Source organism: Carcharodon carcharias, chromosome 3, assembly GCF_017639515.1.
Source record: "Carcharodon carcharias isolate sCarCar2 chromosome 3, sCarCar2.pri, whole genome shotgun sequence".
In the NCBI taxonomy this organism is placed as follows: domain Eukaryota; kingdom Metazoa; phylum Chordata; class Chondrichthyes; order Lamniformes; family Lamnidae; genus Carcharodon; species Carcharodon carcharias.
This window is the reverse complement of record NC_054469.1, coordinates 137,627,392-137,647,259: the sequence shown is the minus strand read 5'-3', so window position 1 is coordinate 137,647,259 and position 19,868 is coordinate 137,627,392.

Here is a 19,868-nt window from a genome sequence, read left to right as displayed (position 1 = left end):
TATGCGCTTCCTGTGTGGGCAGAGGAGGGAATCCCCAGCTGTCAAAATGTGCTCTTTTGCACATGCGCGCGAAAGCGCGCACTGCTCCCTGAGACTAAATGCTGTCTCAGGGAGATCAGTGACAGTCTAAAAAACTTAAAAAATAGAAAATAAAAATATATTAACATGTCCCCCTCATGTGACAATGGGCAGAATTTAGCCCTTGGTGGGCAAATGGGCCCCACCGGCTCGGCGGCGGGCGGGCAGCCAACCCCCGCCACCAAAACGGGGCCCACCGCCATTTTGAGTGGGCAGCCAATTAAGGCTCGCCCAGCGGCATCCCCGACAGGAACGCTATGTGATTCCTGTGCGGGGGGTGGGGTTGGGGGGTGGGGGGAGGGAAGTCCTGTCTCAGGGAGATTCATGAGAGGTAAGTGAACTCTAAAAGTAAATAAACATTAAAATTATTAACATGTCCCCCTCATGTGACAATGTCACACGAGATGGGACATGTTAATAATAAACACTTAAAATGTATTAAATTTTTTTAAAAGGGACTTGAAATTTCATCCGTCCAGTGGATGAAGTTTCATTAATAATCCACAGGCCGCTGGGCCTCCTGGCCTGCCCGCCAGCCTTAAGCTTGTTTAAATAGCCTGTCAATGGCCTTAATTGGCCATTGACAGGTTGGCGGACAGACAGCTGGTTTCGCTGTCTGCCCGCCTTCGTGAATATTTAAAGGGACCGGGATGACGTCGGGGATTCCTCCCGACGTTATCCCACGTCATGTTCCCCTCAGCGAGCGGGCCCCGCCCCCAAATCACCGGTGGGAAAATTCTGGCCCACAATTGCGAGCCTAATGCCCTCCATAAATAAAGATCTACACGCTGGATAAAGTTACCACACACCTGCTTATTCTCCCCCCGCACCTTCATAAAGGCCCTCACTGCTAAAGAATTCTGCATAGTTCCTTCATAGAAGACAAGCACAATTTCAAGTGCAGTTTGCTCCCTTAGCACTATTTCCACTAAACTGCTGACCACCCAACTTTGCTTCTTGACTCCCATTTAACTGATATTGTTAACAGTTCACTCTCTTCAGATATTGACCCTCTCCTCTGTACTTCTGTGATCACTCCTCTTCTCAAAACAATTAATGCCCAATTTAGGGTATTATCATTCTACTGCTCCAACTTAATTGTTGGAGAGAGGGGCCTGCACCCAATGTATAGCTTAGCAGGTTTAACCTCACAGGCTACTGGTCAGTAAAAGGTGGGGGGTGTTGGGGTGCCTTTTTCCTGGAGCCTCTGTGCTAATCAAAACCCAACCTCACCTCCCCACCCACAGTTTTGACTCCCCACATCCGTCCCCCAACCCCACCCTGTCTAACAAGCAGCCCCCACCCGCTAAACCCAGACTTACCTGGGTTTCAGGGCATCCGTGCTTCCTCTTCCTCCCAGGCTTCCTGCAATAACTGTAGTGGCCACTGATCCTGGGGTGGAGCAGAGCTGCTGGTCTCCGATTGGCTGGCAGCTCTAAGAGGCTTGACTTCTCCCTGGAGGCAGCCAGAAGTCTCACCTCACACTAATTAAAGGGCATTCGCCCAAAATTTAAAGCAGGGTGAGTTAGACAAGAGGAGGCAGACTCACCCCCAAAATTTACGCTGGGGCGTGGAACCTATCCTCAGCTTATCATCCAGCCTCGTGTGTGAATCCCTGAAATCAAGTTTCTGCCCCTGTCACAGTACTGTTATCAAAGTCACAAATAACTTCCTATATGATTGTAACAAAGTTAAACTTTGCCTCTTTGTCCTTCTCAACTTGTCTGCAGCCTTTGACATGGTCGACCACACCATCCTCCTCCAATGCCTCTCCACCATCATCCAGCTGAGTGAATCTGCAAATGTCTAGTTTCTTTCTTATCTATGCAGCCAAAGTCAGAAAATTACCTGCAATGGCTTCTCTTCCTGCTCTTACATCGTCACCACTGGTGTCCCCAAAGATCTCTCCTTCGTCCCTTCCTATTTCTCATCTACATGGTTGGCCTTGACAACATCATTGAAAAACACAGCATCAGTATCCATTTGTACACTGATGCTACCTCACTACTAGCTTGTTTGACAGCCAATACTGGATGAGTAGAAATTTACTCCAGGGGCAGAAGTTTTTACTCGGCAGGTGGGCAAGTGCCGAACCCGCTCGAGTGTGATGTCAGCCAAGCGTGCCAACGTCAACGTGCAATCACGTGATAGTTTGGTCGGTTGGCTTGCACCTCCTGACAATTAAAAGGTCTGCTAAGGCCATTAAGTAATCAATTAAATTTAAATTTTCGCTGCCCTTAAGTTCGGCGGGCAAGCAAAAAGACCAAGCGGCCTTTGCAGTTTTTGTAAACCTCACCCACAGGCGGGATGAGGTTTCCAAAAGCAAATAAAAACAAAACAAAAACTTTTCATTAATAACATGTCCCCCCCCAACCCACCGCCCTCCCCCCCCCCGACTACTGCACAGATACCGCTCAGCACTGCTGTTCGTGTTTCACGTTGGGCGGGCCTTAATTTGCCCACTAGTGTGAAATTGCAGTCCCTTGCCAATCGCAGGCAGCGGGCAGCTTCCCGACTGCCCCTGCCCACCTCCACTAAGCCAAGGGCAAAATTCTGCCCCAGGTAAATATTGGGAAAACTGAAGCCAGTGTCTTCACCACAAAGTCGGCAGATTGAAGCCATCTTCCAGACACACTAGCCGGGTTTTCCATGCCCGCCAGCGTCCGGCGTGTTTGGTGGCATGATTGGACAATATGGTGAGAAGGCCAAAAATCAGTTTGACGATGTCGTGAAAGCGATTTGTGATTGCCCACTCAGCCTGTCGATGGCCTTGGGTGAGGTTTGGGAAAATGTCGGCTGGTCACGTGCCTGTTTTGCCCGTGCGACGAGCAGAAAATCGCATGGGCACGTAAAAATCACAGCCAATTGGACCGTTAAGGACCTTGAGTGGCTGCTTAATTAATGGCAGGCATTGCTCCGGCACTTGCACAAGACCACAGGACGAAATATCGCACGAATGCGCGATGAAACCAGGACGCTCACCCGACTTCATCACGCACTATTTTACTCCTGTTCAGGTTGCGCACCCGCCCACAGGATGAAAAATTCTGCCCTAAGTGCCTCAGGATTTCTTTAAATGCAGCACAGCACAACATTGTTTATATATCAGGTAACATTAAAAGAAAGAAAAGCCTTGTGTCTTCCATTCCTGTGAGTAAAATTAATCATTAAATCATAGAATAGTTATAGCACAGAAGGATTAATAGAAAGCAAAGTTGTTTATTGTTCACTCATATAGGTTCAATTAATCATAGAATAGTTACAGCACAGAAGGAGGCCATTTGGCCTGTCGTGTCTGTGCTGACTCTCTACAAGAGCAACCTGGCAGAATTAGTAAGATTAAAAAAAAGGTGTTGATCTTTCACTCAGATTTTGATTTAATTTCTGTGTCCTCATCACATCATCCTGCACACCCTTTTGGGTGTTAGAATAATCTGGGTCATGGATTTCTTCTCTGCCAAAGTTGCTCGCAGTTTGCTGACAGGAGGAATGAATCAGTGATGATTCATCTCTTGATAGTTTTATTTTTCTCTTGTTGCCAAAATGAGGCATTGTTCTAACCTCATGTGTAGCTCAGGTAAAGGACTGATTTAAGGGGTTTTGGGTAAAATCAATGGAATGCAGCTAGTTAAAGGTAAGGTGTTGCGTGCAGGAGCAAGGATGTTGATTAAAATGTAAATTGAATTTATTGAGACTTCTACTATTCTAATCAGTGCCTACATTACTTGTCATAAAATGTAGAAAATGGCTTCTATATTTCAGCAAAGGCTGTTTGGTTAATAAGGATGGCTGAGAATGACTGACGCAGCGGCCTCAATATTAACACACTCTGAGGTGGAGTGGGTTGCGGGTGGAATTGCACGTGGGGAACCTGGAGAAAACCTAGCAGGTTAGAATCTCCAATTTCAAGTTGATTGGCTCATAAAAGTTTCCTATTGCTTTGGTGTCTCTAAGCTGCGCAGTGGGTGTGATGCATGCCCACATAATCTTGAGTCAACCATTTAAAGGGCCAATGCAAAAATGGAATCAGAGGAACTAGGAGATTTTGGAAGAAGACAGTTTGAGGTTCTTGACATGGAATCATGATGTGCAAGGTCAGCACCCAGATTTAATAACGTTTCCTTTGAATCACTGCGGGTGAAGTCAGGAGCCTGAGGGAGATCATTTTCCCCAGCAATGGAAGGATAAACCTTGATACTCCTCCTCCTTCTAGTGCAGGTGATAAAACCACCATGTTAATCTGGTGTCCTCAGATTGTTGCTTGTGTGCACCTTGTATCTGCTGGAAGACATCCAGTGACCCCAAACCCAACTGCCACTCATTCTGGATATTGTCATCACAAGGAAACTTGGCATAAGTTGTTGTTCTGGCAGACTGTGACCTTTCACTGTGCAGCTGACTGAGAGACACTCAATGTCACCAGTGGTGAACTGGAAGGAGCCAGAGGTAACAAATGACGGTGTGGTGATGACTTTCACAGTGAATGGCAATGCATGGCTGCCATGTCCAGCAGAGAGCAACTGCTCTTGAAGAAGGTTGCTGATGTCCGGGACCACTTGCCTGTGTTAGTCTGAGGCTGTGGAAGTACATGTTTATGTTTAGAAGAATTCTCTGCAAAACATTTGCCAGAAGGAGCTGACGAAGCAGTTGTGGTTAGTGTAGCTTTGTTCAGATCAGGCAATCAGAAACTGAAATACCCTCGTGAAGTGTTGTTGAATCTCACTTCCTCTTCACTAGCAAATCTAGTCGAGCCAGAGGAATAAAAATAGAAAATTCTGGAAAAACTAGGCAGGTTAGACAGAATCTGTGGAGAGAAACAGAGTTAACAATTCAGGTTGTGATAACCCTTCATCAGAACTGAGAAAAGTTAGAAATGTAATATGTTTCGAACAAGTGGAAGTGGGAAGGGTATGGAAGAACAAAAGGGAAGGTATGAGATAGGGTGAAAGGCAGGAGATTAAATGATAAAAGGTTACTTGTTACAAAAGCCAAAAGGAATGGTAATTGTAATGAACTCCGATACTCACCTTGAGTTTAGGTTGGGAGTTCGGAGTTCGGAAACTTCAGTTCCCGGGGGCGGTGGGACATCCGTGCACATGTTGGCCAGGAACAGGCCGCACATGCACGGTTAATAGGTTTCCTCACCTTCAGGCCAGCAATCAGCCTTGCGCACATTCACAGAAGGAAAAGAAGAAGAAAAGTGAAACAGAGTGAAACTGCTGGTCAGGTGACCTGGAACCAGAGTGCCATTAGAGAGGAGGTGTCTCAAGGAGCAGGACACATAGTTTGTTGGGTTGGGGGGGTGAAGGGGGGGATGGGGTTGTTGGGGGGAGCAGGGAAAGTTTCTCAAACCTAGAAGAAGGTCCCAAGCAAGGGAACAGGACAGAAAGACGTCTCAGAAGAGTCAAGGTCTGAGGTCAGAAACAGATCCTGATAAGGGACAGTGAGAGAAACGACAAAAGATAAAGGCTCCAAGTTAAAGAAAGAGCTGCGAGGAACAGTCTTGTAGCAAAATGGGCTCGAGAGAAGCCCTGAAGATCTGAGAAAGCAGCGGAAGGTTGGTGACTCTATACTGTGAGCTGTAAGGACAAAGGTACCCTTTGGACCAGAAGTGTTCTGCTTGGCATGGCCGAAGATCTGGAAGTGTGCTTGGAAAGTGAAGCTTGAGTGTACGTGGAGGCCCAGGGGAAAGGAATCACAGAAGGCGACATTGAGGCCCTGGATAAAATCAAAATACTGTAGATGCTGAAAATCTAAAATAAAAATAGAAAATTCTGGAAAAATGCAGCAGGCTGGCAGCATCTGTGGAGACAGAAGCACAGTTAATGTTTCAAGTCCATATGACTCTTCTTCAGAGCTAAAGAGAAGTAGAAATATGATTGATTTTATACTGTTTAAGAGGGGGTAGAGAAGGTGGAGCAAAATATAAGATCAGGGATAGCTGGGAGCTCAAGAGAAATTGACAAAGGTATCATGGACACAGGGCAAAGGGAGCGTTAATTGTAGTCATAAAGACTAAAGAAGGTGCGGATAGCGGCATAAAGGTAAGATAGCAGAATGTGTTAACAGCAGAACAAGGGTCTACGCTCTGTAAAAGCAAAGCATAAGAATAAGTTACAAATAGCCCTGTGTTTGGGGGGGTGGGGGGGGGGGGGGAATGGTGTGGGGTTGGGGCAAAAGGTTAAAAAAATTTTGTAAAATGACTAAATAAATAAAAATTTTAAAATAATTGGATTAAAAAAGAGGTAAAGATGGAGGAGAGAGTTTATGGTCTGAAGTTGTTGAACTCAATGTTAAGTCCGGAAAGCTGTAAAGTGCTTGGGGATGAGATACTGTTCCTCCTGTTTGTGGTGGGCTTCACTAGAATATTGCAGCAGGCCAAGGATGGATATGTGTGCATGAGATCAAGTTGATGTGTTGAAATGGCAAGCGACAGGAAGGTCTAGGTCATGCTCGCGAACTCAATGAAGGTGTTCTGCAAAACGGTGACCCAGTCTGCATTTAGTCTCACTTTTGCAGAGGAGACCACATTGGGAGCAGCGAATGCAGTAGACCAAATTGAAGGGGTTGCAAGTGAAGCGGTGCTTCACCTGAAAGTAGTGTTTGGGGCCTTGGACGGTGAAGAGTGAGGAGATAAAGTGGCAGGTGTTGCACTTTCTGTGATTGTGTGGGAAGGTGCCATAGGTAGGGGATGAGGAGTTGGGGGTGATGGAGGAGTGGACCTGGGTGTCATGGAGGGAACAGCCCCTACAGAATGCTGACAGTGGGGTTGAAGGGAAGATGTGCTTGGTGGTGTCATCGTGCTGGATTTGGCTGAAATGGTGGAGGGTGATCATTTGAATGCTGAGGCTGGAGGGGTGAAAAGTGAGGACTTTTCCAGTCTCTTCCCATCTACATTTGCAATTCCTCTGATGCCTTACATCATATCAGCAATTTCCAGTTTCCTGGCCTTAACTGCCTCCTCTTCACCATGGACATCCAATCCCTCTACACCTCCATCCCCCACCAGAATGGTCTAAGGGCTCTCCACCTCTTTCTTGAACAGCGGCCCAAACAATCCCCATCCGCCACTACTCTCCTCTGACTGGCTGAACTTGTTCTCTCACTGAACAATTTCTTCTTTAACCTGTCTCACTTGGTCTAAATAAAAGCTGTGGCTATGGGTACCTGCATGGGCCCCAGTTATGCCTGACTTTTTGTGGGCAATGTGGAACATACCTTGTTCCAGTCCTACTCAGGCCCCTTCCCATATTCTTTTTTCCAGCACATCGATGGCTGTGTCAGTGCCGCTTCACGCTCACGATTGGACCTGGAAAAATTTATCAATTTTACTTCCAATTTCCACCCCACTCTCACCTTTACATGGTCCATCTCCAACACTTCCCTTCCCTTCTTTGACCTCTCTGTCTCCATTTCTGGTGGTAGACTGTCTATGAATATTTATTACAAACCCACCGACTCCTATAGCTACCTTGACTACAGCTCCTCACACCCTACTTCCTGTAAGGACTTCATCCCATTCTCCCAGTTTTCCATCTCTGTTGCATCTGTTCCAATGATGCTACCTTCCAAAACAGTGCTTCTGACATGTCCTCCTTTTTCCTTAAACAAGGGATCCTCCCACTATGGTTGACAGGGACTTCAACCATGTCTGACCCATCTCCTGCACCTCTGCCCTCACCCCTTCCCCTCCCTCCCAGAGCCATGATAGGGTCCTCCTTGTCCTCACTTTTCACCCCACCAGCCTCCGCAGTCAAATGATCATCATCCACCATTTCTGCCAACTTCAGCATGATGCCACCATCAAACATATCTTCCCCTCACCCCCCTCCCGTCAGCATTCCATAGGAACTGTTCCCTCTGTGACACCCTGGCCCACTCCTCCATCACCCTGTGAAATTGGATTTTTTTTATATTTAGGGCATCTGTATATGTGATTTAACTAAGATGGGCAAGAGATTGATAAAAGTCATGTTGTCTAGGGGTTTGAAAACATGAAAAGAATAGAGGTGTTAAATTTGAGGTACAAGTAAATAGGTTAGATCCAACATTTGCATTTTTAGATAAGTTGAGAATTTGTTTGAATATCAGGGATGAAAAGAAACATGTTTACATCTTGCAGGAGTTCCGTAGGTAAACAGTAGTGGAGATATTATATTTTATTGACCTGAAAGCAAAGACAAGGTGGAAACATGAAAGATCTACTATTTGGAAGGGTTTGAGTTTCAAAGAGGTTTCAGAACAATGGAAATGAGATGAAAGGGGGCAAAAGTATTTTAGAGTTTCTGTTGAGTTGGAGCTATAGAGAGATAGGCGGAGAAGGCAGGAGATAGCTGGAGCTGTTAGAGCTGTTGAGATATCTGGAGCTCTGAGTTGGGAGAGGATGCAGTTTGAAACATCTATCCAGTCAAACCAGAAAAGTCTTGGGCCACAGCAAGCAGTTTTGCTCTGAAGTGGATTCCACTGCAGAGTAAAGGAGGGTAAAAGTCATGCGATACGCCTTTATTGAAGCTACAGCAGTTTGCCTTGTGTAATATTACTGGATTTCATAATAGACATCTATAAGGGAGAGTTACCTGGAAGGTACTTACTTGTGGGTTTGACCAAGTAGAGAGTTTTTGGGGGAACATTTTGTAAGACTAACTTTAATTGTGTAACTATAATCTTGTATGCTTAAGTTTTCTTTTATCTTTGTTAATAAAATTTTTACATTTAATCTTTAAAATCTCAAAAGTGTTACTGGACTGCTTACTGCTGAGATTAACATGTCTTCTTCTCATTTTCAGAATCCAAAAAAAAGGGTATGGCCCATAAGCCAAGTTTCCCTCTGGGATTTGGCTTGCACAACATTAACATTGGCTGTGGTCATAACAACCCCCAACTCCTCATCCCCTTCCCACACCATCTTCACCTGTGATTTACATGAAGGCGACTTCTGAGAAAGGTGCAGGGTACGATGGAATTGCTAAGCTAAATCCAAAAGTCAAATGAGTTGGTCAGAACCTGTGACCTCAACTCAATTGTATCAATTAATTCTGAGTTTATGTCTCCAAGCTACGCAGTAGGCATGGTGCGTGCCTGACATGATGCAACCTCAGCCATATTTAAAGGGCAGCCCAAAAATGTTAATTGGATGTATCCAGGATGAATAATTGATATAGAGCAAGGACAATGCCCCAGATTCAGTGATGCATTCCTAGAATTACTGTAGTTGCAATCAGGAGCTGGAAGGACATATTTGTCCCCAGAAGGGGAGGAAAAAACTTATAGCATGGTTGGAGATAGCTGAGCAGATGAGGAAGCAGGAGCATTATGCCCCATTCTTGGACACAATGTAAGAAGCAAGTAAACTTGCTCAATGAACTACATCCTGTGCTTTAAGCTTCTTTCTATCTTTACTCTGTTTTGCTAAGGGTTCTCTATCACATCATTCCTCGCACTCACTCAACTTTCAGGAAGCATCCACCTTCACTTCGCATGCTCTTCATCATCTCCTCATTTATCCTTCCACCATTGACACTCATCGCAATCCTTTTGGCATGTGCAATGCCCCATCGAGGTATAACATTTTCATAACTTTAAACACGGATCACACTCAGTATACAATTTTCTGGAACTATGTTTTATTTGAAAATGCGCACTTACTAGACTATTAATATGGCTGCCAAGGGTCAAGTGACTTATGCAATTTCTGCACAAAGGATTAACTCGTCTGAAAATGCCTCTGGAAAGTTCCCAAATGCAAATGGGTTTCTCAGGTAAAAAGTGACTGTCCTTATCAGCTTAATGGAAGAGATCTAACAGAGAATGATTACCAGATGTGTCAGAACTGTAAGGATGGAATATCAAATAAATTTTTTGAGTGAGCTAAAACTTATTAGTATGTTGACGGGTTACACATTATTCCCCAATTTTGCATCAATCACCCTGGCTCCAACCCATTTTGTGCAGAATAGAAGTTGATCATGTGACTGAAACTGTCTTCAGCAAACAAATTATAGTTATCTCAAGACCCAGAGAGAAACTCAGGCAGATTACACAACACCAGCTGTGGGACACTAACAGCAAATGTAGACCCATATTTTTTAGACCTACATCTAAAAATGTCTCCCCACCTGCTTCAAATTCCAAGCCCACCTATAAAGAAACTTGATCTCCCAGTAAGAAGAAACTACAAGTGACTAACCTTGTGACCTGCTAAACATCCATCTCTTCAGGGGAATCTTACAATAACTCTTGATATGCAACTGCAGTTATTAAAACCGCCTAAACAACACTTTGAGTGAAAATGCCACTTTTACTGGGCCTGCAACAAATGCTTTTGCTACAAACACAAAGTTTACAATTTGTAAATGTGCACTATTTTCTTAAACTGTACTGTTCTCTTATGTGTGTGTGTGTGTGTGTGTGTGTCTGTGTGTGTGTGATATAGTGTTTAACACTTTGGAGTGAATGCATGAATAAATGATCCTCTTTATGTAAACCCACAAATGCCTACTGCTGTTATTTAAACTGTCCATACATTCCAGGGGCTAAGAAACACATACCATCTTCCTTTCCAAAACCGCACTGATTATGGACAGTAAGGGTGGACTTTTCCATGCCTACTGGCAGCGGGCGTGAAAAGTGGCTTGCATGGTTAGTTTCATGATGGTAGGAAGGCAGGCCACAATTGTCCGTTGAGCCTGCCAATGGCGTTTCCCACCAACGGTCATCAGGGAGCTCATTGTAATCATTAAATGGCCATCCCGCCAGGCTCTTGCACCCCCACCGGATTGTCCGTCCACGTCGGCAGGAAAGCACGTCGATGGGTTTCACAACAGCACACAGGTGACGTGCACATGGCAGCCTTCACTTTGGGGGAACTGGATGTCAGTGAACAGCATAATTTTCCACAGGTCGCCAGGGTCACCTGTTGCTTTGTAGGCTTCAGGGGCTCCGGATGGCCAGAGTGAAGTGTAGCCCTGCCACAGAGGCGACTGGTGTCATGGCGTGGGTGTGTCCAGGAGCAACTGCTGCCCAGTCTCGGGGGCGACTGTTGTCAGGGGGGAGGTGAGGGCAACTGCTGCCCTGGCATTGGATCCTGCACAAGAGAAATTGAGGTGGGCAGGCAGCATAGGCAAGGGAAGTGGTTGCACATTAAGGACACCTGTATAAACTGACCATGCCTCTGCAACCAAGACAGATAGAGGTGCAGCCACAGTGATATGATTGGGGTCGAGCTCCAAGACTGACTGCCCATGCAAGAATCACGGAGGCACCAAAGGGCCACCAAGCACTCTTTATCTTACCTCCACCACCCCCACCGGCACAGACTTGGAGTCCGCCACTACTTTACTGAACTGCGGAGCAGTTGGACTGCACATATTATACAATCTCCTCCCCAACGCTGGCCATGTAGTAGTCACTGCTGGAGGTGCTCACAGCCCCTCGTAATCTCAGCAAGCCAATTAGGAGCAGTCTCCCCATGTCACAGGTTGATAGGGCAGCCGTGCAGTGCACTCATCTGTGGTGACCAGCACTCTCCGGGAAGCATTAAGGGGCCATCACACAAGGTCAGGAATGGTGCTAAGTACAGCCATGATAACCACGTCTCTCCCTTTTTAATGCCACAGGAGGACCACATCAGGAGCATGGTGGGGTAGCTGTATGCCTGATGGAATACAGAGAGCAGAGAAGATGGAGGAGAGCATGACTGCAGCTACTGACCGCGCAAAGGCAGGAGCAGCAACCTCGGGAAGAAGGGGCTGCTGGGGTTCCTGCACATGCTGCCCAGGAGCAACAGTGAGCCGTGGCTGGTTGGCGCCTAGCGACCCCAGGGTCTATAGACGTTGTCTGTCATTCCTGCAAATGACCAAGAACCAGTGCCGCTGACGACTGAGCATGTCTAGGGACCCGGTGGCTCACATCTGCCACTTACTGCAGGACCTGGCGCCAAGGGGACATGGAGGGCATCCACTTTCAGTGGCTGTGAAAGTGACCGTGGCCCTTAATTCTATGCCAGTGGCTCCTTTGAGGGCTCCACAGGTGACCTTTGTGGAATTTCACAATCCACCACCCACAAATGTATCCATGAGGTCATGGATCCCATCTTCTCCATGGCACACAACTTTGTGCATTTCACCCTGGACCGGGACAGCCAGGATGCAAGGGCCATTGGATTCGCCCTGATCTCGGGATTCTCACAGGTGCAGGGTGCAATTGACTGCACTCACGTGGCGCTCAGGTCTCTGTCGCTACGCTCGATGGACTTCATCAACCGTAAGTGCTTCCACTCACTGAATGTGCAGCTGGTGTGCAACCACCAGAAACACATCCAGCAGTTGTGCGCACAGTTTCCAGGGAGTGCAGTCTTCCAGGGTCCACAGAGGCTGCAGGGATGGCTCCTTAGTGACAAAGGCTACCCGCAGAGGCCATGGCTGATGACACCCATGCAGTGGCCTCAGACTGCGGCAGAGCGACGCTTTAATGAGGCTCATGCTGCAACTCACACCTTGGTGGAGCCAACTATCGGGATGCTGAAGATGTGGTTCCAGTGCCTGGACCAGTCTCATGGAGCCCAGCAATACAGTCCACAGAGGGTGTCACGCATCATCATTGTCTGCTGCGTCCTTTACAACCTGGCACTGCAATGGGGAGAAGAGCTGGCTGAGGAGGAGACAGAGGGGCTGGAGGTCTCCTCTGATGAGGACGAGGATGAGGACGAGGATGAGGAGGTCCTCAGAGGCAATGATGATGGGGATGAGGCCTTCGCCCTGGCTAGATGAGGCAGGCCCGCTCAAGAGGCCCTCATAGCTGCCAGATTTGTGGAGGATAATGATGACAGCAGTAAGGTGACCCCATAGTTCCTCACATTGCATTTGTGAATGTTTGACTCCAGTCTGGCTTATCTCAGCACCTCTGTGAGAATTCTCCTTTCATGGAGATGCAGTGGAGGCCCTAATAGTCACTCGATTGCAGGAGGATGATGACAACATGCAGTGAGGACACTCCATAGATCTTCACACAGCCTCTGAGAATGTCTGACTCCTGTCTGGCCGAGGGCAGCTCACTTGTGCTCCATGATCAGTGTCATATCATAGAGAAGCAGTCATGAAACTTTAGAAGTTCTGATGCTTTGTCCGCCTTCAGCACCTGGGCCCTTCAGGGGCTGGAGCACAACATCAGTGGTCACAGATATTGAGGAGATGGGGGTCCTTAAAGGTGCTGAAAGCACATGGAGAGAATGAGAGAACTCTGTGGTCCCTGCCCATTACATTCTGGCATCAATGACCAGCACCGCCAAGGTGCAGGTATCAGCAATGTTTCCAGGGAGTGTGAGGCTGGACCAGGTCTGAAGGCTGCACAGGGAAGAGGCCCTGGACTGAGACACCTGCTTTATCTTGTGCAGAAAGGTTTCACAACTGAGTGACACGAACACTGCTCACCAGAACAACAAGCCATAGGCAGGGTGACATGCTTGGGAGTTTATTGACAATAGTGAATAGTATGTACAAGTGATTAACATCTATGCCCAGGCTTTGCAACTAATTCTTAACTTTCCTAAACTTGCCGCTACACCTTCATGCTCCCCAGACATGCACAGCAGAGGTAGAGGCAGTCTGCTGACTGTGACGCCCTGCCTGCGATGACTTCAGCAGGCGTCCTCTGGAGGGCCGAGACTTGGAGGACCCCGGCCTGCTTTCAGGGTCCTGCTGTGTGGTAGTGGCACCCACCTTAGCCTGTGGAGCTAGAGCTGCCAGGGTCACAGGAAGAGGGGAGTCTGATTGGTCGGAGAGTCTCAGAGTCACCTGGATGGAGCGTGCACCTGCTGATCCTCCTCCCTATGGATGCCTGAGGGCCCTGGCTGACTCATTGAGGAGCAAGGGTAGCTGAAGTGAGATCGAGCTGCCCGGCACTCCTCTCACATACACACTGTTGTAGGCCAACTATGGCATCAGCAATTGAGTTGAGCCCATGCAGCAGTGCAGGAGTTACGTCCTGGACCAAGGTCTCCATGGCAGCCGTTGTCCTGCCAGTGTTGACCTCGGTGTGTTGCAATGTCGACACTATCACCTCAGAGTGAAGGCGGACGGATTCTTCCATTGTGCTTTGCAATCTGAGGAGTGCAGCGGACGTCCCTTCCTGATGTTCCCAAGCTTGCCTTTGCAACACCAGCAACTGTGACAGGATTGAGTTCAGAAGCTCATCATCTGACTCGGACTCAGCATTCTGGCCTCCAGCAGTGCTCCGAGCGCTGGACACCTGGGAAAACCCTGCCTCCACCTGCTGTGGATCAGAGAGCGCAATGTGCTCACCAGGTTGTGATCCCGAGGCTACTCTAAAGCTTGGTCCCACCAAGGTGTGTGTCTCTGCATTGTTGGAGGTGTGGGTGAACGCTGTGATGGGACTTCAGGGATAGTGCCTTCAGATTACTCTCCAGAAGTTTCTTTGGGGCTTGATTGGAGGCCCTGGGTCATGGACTCTGTCGGCTGTTTCCCAGATGTGCCTGTGAAAGCAATGGGAGATAATTAGTGCACGGCAGTGGCCTGTGAAACAGGACACATCACTCAGGGCATGGTTGTCTGATGGATGTTGCACTGCTGGATCCTCACTTGGCAGAGCAGCGCCGACCACACCATCAGCTCTGGAAAGGTCCAGATCGTCGCTGGCCAGCTGGACGGCTCTGTTTTCAAAGTCCATGAGGAACTTTATTTCGGGCATTCCACCATCTGTCTGTGACCTCTCTCTCTTGTTGTGCGCCAGTTTGTCCTGCATGGATAGAGATAGAGAAAGAGTAAGCAGGACGCCTGCCAGGCCAGTTGGTAAGTATGCCTGGCCTGTGTGAGTGGTCCCATGGGACAGGATGAGGACAATGATGGCGTGTGTGAAAGAGTGAATGGTGATGTCCCTTGCACGGGAAGTGAGTGAGGTCTCTGTGGATGTGTGATGGGTTTGTGAGTGTGTGAGTTGAGAGTGATGAGAAGTGTGACTTACCCTAATGAAACAGAGGAGATCATTCATCCTCTTGTAACACTGGGTGGCTGTCCTCTTCTGAAGGGCATTGGCACTGACCACCACTGCCACTGCCTCCCAAGCCGGATTGGTCACATTGCTGCTCATCCTGCGGCCAGAGCACGGGTACAGGACATCCCAGTGAGCCTCCACGGCATCCAGCAGTCACTCAAGGAACCTATCATTGAAAAGTGGGCAGCTGTTTTTTCCCCTTTGCAGGCCATGTCTTCCGTGCAGCAGTGGTGAGCTGGAAGCAGTGAGCGCCGAACTTGCAGCTGGACTTAAACATTGTGCCCAGCGTGATGCGGTGGTGCGGTGTTGGCGGGTGAATGAGAGCCCGTCTGCCATGGAAACGGCATGTTTCCCGGGACTGCATAAATAACGAGGCAGGTTAGTGATGATGCGGCGTGAAAACCCACCATCACGATTGGCAGGTAAAATATCGCTTTACCCGCCCACCACCGCACTTAGTGCAAATCTGGGAAAATTCCACCCTCAGGGAAAACGTACAAGGGTTTCAGTCACATGAGATGGGACATGTTTCATTTTTCAGGAAAACTTTTTATTTAATTCATAAAAGCTTTAGGAAACCTCATCCCGTTCATGGATGAGGTTCCCTAAAAAACGCAAAGGCTACTTGGCCTTTTCGCCTGCCCGCCAACTGTAAGGTTGGACGGGCAGCGTTAACTTGACATTAATTAATTCGTTAATGGTCTTAATGGGCCTTTCAATTATTGGCATGCGCCCGCCGAACAAAACATCGCGATGATGTCAGGACGACACCTGATGTCATTTTACGCACTGGCATGTCAGGCCCGCCCCCGCATGCTGACTGAAAAATCCTGGCCCAAGTTAAACACAATTTTCATACACACTTACATCTCCTTAACATTAATTCTGCCAATAATTATCCTTCCATTTGCAATCATTAAATCCCAACATTTGGCAAATAGGTTTCTTGCCAGCATTTAAATACATCTTTGTTAAATCTGGAAGTGGACTCATTGAAGGCAGCTTTTGTTCCCAATCAAAAAATCCAAAATTAACTCCCGCTCACTCGCAATCCACCTGGCCTAGGGCTTAAAATTCCCCTGAATTGTGTCGACTTTGCAGACCTTCCTTAAAAATGGCAATGCTGAAACACTTGGCTAAGGCCATATGAGTAATCAAGTTCTTATCGGGAAAAAGAAATTAAAAACTGGGAGAAACCTATTCAAACTTTAGCAATGAGTCATCTTAAATGCCTCTTTAATTACATTTCTGTTCACAACTCATCAGCAACACGTCCACCTCTATTTTATGACTCAATGTTATCCAGCGTAAATGCTAGGATCTTTCAGTGACATCGTCAGGATCTATTCTAAATGCTGCTACTGGAAAGCTAGTTGATAACATAATTAGGATAGTAAGCAGATTTCTAAATCAGTGCTGATCAGATGTATGTACCAGCCACACACTTTATACTGGTAGTTAGTTAATTGGAAAATTCTCTCCTGTGACTTTAGAGTTAAACTACCAGATTTACAGAGTGTAAAGATGGAATTGTCCCAGATTTGCTCTAAGTGCAGTAGCAGACGGCCGGCCGCGGTGGCGAGTTTTCATGCCTTACCGTCCCAAACCCGTCACATTACTTATGCATTCCCAGTAAACACACCATTTCCATGGTGGGTGGGCTCTCATTCACCTGTCACACCATCATCTCGCCGCTTCATCATGCCAGGCACCACATTTAAAGTACAGCCGCACTCAGTGCTTCCAGCCCAGGACTGCATGAAAGAAGACTTGCCCCCCAAAAGGCAAGAAGACTGCAGCCCTCAGCACCTTTTGGATGCCGTGGAGGCCCGCCGTGATGTCCTCTACCCCCGCTCTGGCCACAGGAGGGGCAGCTACATTACCACTCCAGCTTGGTAGGCGATGGCAGTGGTGATCAGTGCCAATGTTGCACAGAAGAGGTTGATCAGCCAATGCAGATAGAGGATGAATGATCTCATCTGTGCAGCCAGGGTATGGTAACCATCTCATCCCTCTAAACTCACACACTCAAACCCATCACACATTCACTGGCATCTCACTCACTGCCAGCTCAAGGGACATCACCACCCATTCTCACACACACACCCTCACATATCCATCTGGCCTCATCTCCTCTGGAGACTGCCTCCTCAGCCCTCACCATCTTGAGGCTACTTGCACAGATCAACATGTGCCCCCGCCCCCCCCCCCCACCGACACAGCCTGTGAACCCTCCTTCCCCAGTACAGCTCCCGTCCTGCAGCCTCTTCCCTGGCCTGCAGCCATGTTTCCCCCTTCCCCAAGTAACCCCTAGCCTTGCAGCCTTTGAAAGCCGCCCACATATGGCTGATCTCATAGATAGAGGTGTATCTGTGAGACCCCACCCAAGCTGTCTGTGAAGCCTGACGCTGATGACTGCGAGTGCTGACCGAAGCAAGGTAGGCAAACAAACCTTGAACTCCCGAGTGAAGTGCAGGCTGCCGAGTGCATGCCTTATATATGCGTTTGGGAAACATGTCAGCTTGTTTTTCCGCTGATGTGGGCGGACGATCCAGCAGTGGGGGATAAGCCCAGTGGGCAGGCCTTTTAATGATATGCTGATGTATTACAATGAGGTTCCTGACTTCTAATGGTGGGGAATGTAACCTGCCATCGGAGGGCGGAGCAGACAATCGCAAACTGGTTTCATGATGTTGTGAATCTGATTTTTGGTCTTCTCGCCATATTGTCCACTCATGCCACTGAACACGCCCTACAACAGTGGGTATGGAAAATCCCAGCTTAAGTATTTGATAAGTGTGGCATGTTCACATGAATAAAATGTCAAAATTCAAGAAGGTTAGTCAATACAGAAAAATCAAAAAAGTATTCTTAAATTTGATTCCAAAAGTCAGAAATACACTTAAGTCTGAAAAACATTTATTTGTCAACAGTGTAACTTTTACTAAAGTATATATGGCAATAACCACCTGGAAAATTGTCTTTGTCCAACGATTGAGGAAGTTCTTGATAAAGATAGTGAATTATAATTGTCTTCCTTAAAAATGGATATGTTTTGTATTCCATAATCTCCTGTCAAGAACACTGAACTATAAATATTAAGGCTCCTCCAATAAATAAACAAGTCTGTCCAACATATACTTGAGCCATGTAAACCAGGTTTTATATTTGGTCAGTGCTGACTTGGCTGATCTGTGTTGCAGCAGCTTTATGAGCTCTACAATTGGCCTCATTGCCCTTCAACAAAGGAGTAGAAAATTGTAAAATAAATTTCTAGTTCTTATTGCAGGCCACACTTCATATTAATAGAATGCATGGGAGGCAATAATATAAAAGGGAAGATATTAATATATGAACATATAAATTAGGGGCAGGAGTAGGCCATTCAGCCCCTCGAGCCTGCTCTGTCATTCAATAAGATCATTGCTGATCTAATTTTAACTTCAACTTCACAATCCTGCCTGCCCTGATAACCTTTCACCCCTTTACTTATCAAGAATCTATCTACTGCTGCCTTAAAGATATTTAAGGACTCTGCCTCCATCATCTTTTCAGGAAGAGAATTCCAAAGTCTCACAACCCGCAGAGAGAAAAAGTTTTTCCTGTCCTAAATGGGCGACCCCTTATTTTGAAACAGTGACCCTGAGTTCTAAATTCTCACACAAGAGGAAACATCCTTTCCACATCCACCCTGCCAAGTCCCCTCAAGATCTTATATGTTTCAATCAATTCACTTCTTACTCTTCTAAACTCCAGCAGATACAAGCCTAGCTTGCCAAACTTTCCTCATAAGACAACCTGCCCATTTCAGGTATTAATCTAGTAAACCTTCTCTGAACTGCTTCCAATTCATTTACATTTTCCTTAAATAAAGAGATCAATATTGCACACAGTATTCCAGATGAGGCCTCACCAATGTCTTGTATAACTGAAGCATAACATCCCTACTCTTATATCCAATTCCTCTCGCAATAAACAATAACATTCTATTAGTTTTGCTAATTATTTGCTGCAGCTGCAAACTAATCTTTTGCAATTCATGCCCTAGGACACCCAGATCCCTCTGCATATCAGAGCTCTGCAATCTCTCACCATTTAAATAATATACTTCTATTTAATTCATCCTGCCAAAAAGAATAACATCACATTTTCCCACATTATACTCCATTTGCTAACTCTTTGCCCACTCACCTAACCTATCTATAGCCTATTGTAGCCAACTTATGTCCTCTTCACAACTTACTTTCCGACCAACCTTTGTGTCATCAGCAAATTTAGCAACCATACCATTAGACCCTTCATCCAAATCATTTATATAAATTGTAAAAAGTTGAGGCCCAGCACTGATCCCTATGGTAAACCACTCATCGCATCCTGCCAACCAGGAAATGATGAGCTTTTATTTTCCACAATAACCTTTGATGAGGCACCTTACCAAATCCTTTCAGAAAATTTAAGTACAGTACATCCACTGGTTCTCCTTTATCCTTAGCACCTGTTACTTCTTCAAAGAATGCCAATAAATTAGTTAAACATGATTTCCCTTTCACCTTGAATTTATCTGCTATAACGTCTTTAATAAAAGCTTCTAACATTTTCCCTTTGACTGATGTTAAGCTGACTGGCCTGTGGTTTCCTGCTTTCTGTCTCCCTCCCTTTTCAAATAAAGGAGTTACATTAGATATTTTCCAATCTATTGTAACCTTCCCCAAATCTAGAGAATTTTTGAAAATTAAAACCAACACATCAACTATCTCTGTAGCCACTTCTTTTAAGATGAAATC